The 2712-nt window shown below is 42.2% G+C and overlaps 1 non-coding gene across 1 annotated transcript; it reads right to left on the bottom strand.

The window, feature by feature from the left end:
* Positions 1-2399: 2399 nt before the first annotated feature.
* Positions 2400-2502, bottom strand: LOC122433641. Its single transcript, XR_006267137.1, has one exon. It is a non-coding gene; the product is annotated as a U6 spliceosomal RNA (small nuclear RNA).
* Positions 2503-2712: the final 210 nt, after the last annotated feature.

Below are 2712 nucleotides of genomic sequence, written 5' to 3'. Positions count from 1 at the left end.
TAGAGATCTCTTCAAGAAAATTAGAGATAACAAGGGAACATTTCATGCAAAGACGGGCACAATAAAGGACAGAAATGGTATGGACCTAACAGAAGCAGAAGATATTAAGAAGAGGTGGCAAGAATACCCACAACAACTATCCTAAAAAGATCTTCATGACCCAGATAACCACAATGGTGTGATCACTCACCCAGAGCCAGACACCCTGGAATGAGAAGTCACGTGAGCCTTAGGAAGCATCACTATGAACAAAGCTAGTGGAGGTGATGGAATTCCAGTTGACCCATTTCAAATCCTAAAAGATGATGCTGTGAAAGTGCTGCACTCAATATGCCAGCAAATTTGGAAAACTCAGCAGTGGCCACAGGACAGGAACAGGTCAGTTTTCATTTCAATCCCCAAGAAAGGCAATGCCAAAGAATGCTCAAACTACTGCACAATTGCACTCATCTCACACGCTAGCAAAGCAATGCTCAAAATTCTCCCAGCCAGCTTTCAACAGTACATGAACCATGAACTTCCAGATGTTCAAGCTGGATTTAGAAAAGGCAGAGGAACCAAAGATCAAATTGCCAGCATCCATTGGATCATCAAAAAAGCAAGAGAGTTCCAGAAAAACATCTACTTCTGCTTTATTGGCTATGCCAAAGCCTTTGACTGCATGGATCACAGCAAACTGTGGAAAATTCTGAAAGAGATGGGAATACCAGACCACCTGACCTGCCTCTTGAGAAATCTGTATGCAGGTCAAGAAGCAACAGTTAGAACTGGACATGGAGCAACAGACTGGTTTCAAATCAGGAAAGGAGTACATCAAGGCTGTATATTGTTACCCTCCTTACTTAACTTCTATGCAGAGTACATCATCCAAAATGCCAGGCTGGATGACGCACAAGCTGGAATCAAGATTGCCAGGAAAAATATCAATAATCTCAGATATACAGATGACACCACCCATATGGCAGTAATCAAAGAAGAACTAAAGAGCTTCTTGATGAAAGTGAAAGAGGAGAATGAACAAGCTGGCTTAAAACTCAATATTCAGAAAACTAAGATCATGGCTTCTGGTCCCATCACTTCATGGCAAATAGATGGGGAAACAATGGAAACAGTGACAGACTTTATTTTTTGGGCTCCAAAAGCACTGCAGCCATGAAATTAAAAGATGCTTGCTCCTTGGAAGAAAAGCTATGACTAACCTAGACAGCATGTTAAAAAGCACAGACATTACTTTACCAACAATGGTCCTTCTAATCAAAGCTATGATTTTTCCAGAAGTCATGTATGGATGTGAGAGTTGGACTATAAAGAAAACTGAGCATCAAAGAATTGATGCTTTTGAACTATGGTGTTGGAGGAGACTCTTAAGAGTCCCTTGGACTGCAAGGAGATACAACCAGTCCATCCTAAAGGAGATCAGTCCTGAATATTCATTGGAAGGACTGATGTGCTGAAGCTGAAACTCCAATACTTTGGCCACCTGATGTGAAGAAGTGACTCGTTGGAAAAGACCCTGATGCTGGGAAAGATGAAGGCAGGAGGAGAAGGGGATGACAGAGAATGAGATGGTTGGAAGGCATCACTGACTTGATGCACATGAGTTTGAGCAAGCTTCAGGTGTTAGCGATGGACAGGGAAGCCTGCTGTGCTGCAGTCCATGGGTTTGCAAGGAGTCAGACATGACTGAACAACTGAACTGAACTGAAAAGAGAATAATGTTCCCATGTGGGAGTCACGGGTGAATGCCAAAGCTGTCTCATTTAAACCATCAAGTTATCGTTGGAGGACATCCTTTCCAGAGACGAAATTTGCTTCATGGCCTTGAGGTGTAAAGTAGCTGTGAGTCAGACAGACTCTGCTTTGCCCCTTCCTACTTGTGTTACCTTCTCTGAGCGTCAGTATCCCCACTGGTTTGGAAAAGAAAACCTAACCTAACAGAGCACTAACAGAGCTCTGCACCTATCAGAGCACTTGGATGTGGTCCCCTGAGCCAGCTCTGACTCCTCTTCCTTCCACCTTGCAGAGACCTAGATGACACCTGCTCACTAACAAAAATGGGAAGATGGCAGAGAAATATAAAGAAGAAAAGTTAAATCACCAGGAATCCTGTCGGTGACATGTTTTGATGTTACTTTTGTCTGTTTGTTTTTGGAGATTTTAAGTGGTTTTTTTAAAATTATTTAAATATGCTTCCTGCATTGGGAAGTTGCTCTATAACACAGGGAGCTCAACCTGGTGCTCTGTAACAACCTAAAGGGTGTGATGACCTGATTGGGTGGGGTGGGAGGGAGACTCAAGAGGAAGGGGACATAGGTATACTTATGGCTGATTCACGTTGTTGGATGGTAGAAACCAACAGAGCATTGTAAAGCAGTGTTCCTCCAATTAAAATTTTCTTTCAAAATATGGAACTCAATGAATTTGCTCATCATCCTTGGGCAGGGACCATGAAAATCTTCTCTGTATCCTCCCAACTTTAGTGTATGTACAGTAGAAGTGAGCGCTGCTTTTGTCTTCTTTTCAGAGAAATTTTTTTCTCACAATTACAGCCATGGTGGATCTAGAGTTTGATATGATGCTTTGCTTGTTGTCTCTCACTTAGATCATGAGTATGTCCCACTTCATTCAAAACTCCCTGACATTATATCTCATCTCTTTCATTCACAGTGTTTCATGATGGTTTGAAGGAAAGGAACATACATTTGCACTGAG

Source organism: Cervus canadensis, chromosome 32 (assembly GCF_019320065.1).
Source record: "Cervus canadensis isolate Bull #8, Minnesota chromosome 32, ASM1932006v1, whole genome shotgun sequence".
NCBI classification, from domain to species: Eukaryota; Metazoa; Chordata; class Mammalia; order Artiodactyla; family Cervidae; genus Cervus; species Cervus canadensis.
This window is presented reverse-complemented; position numbering and strand designations above follow the sequence as displayed.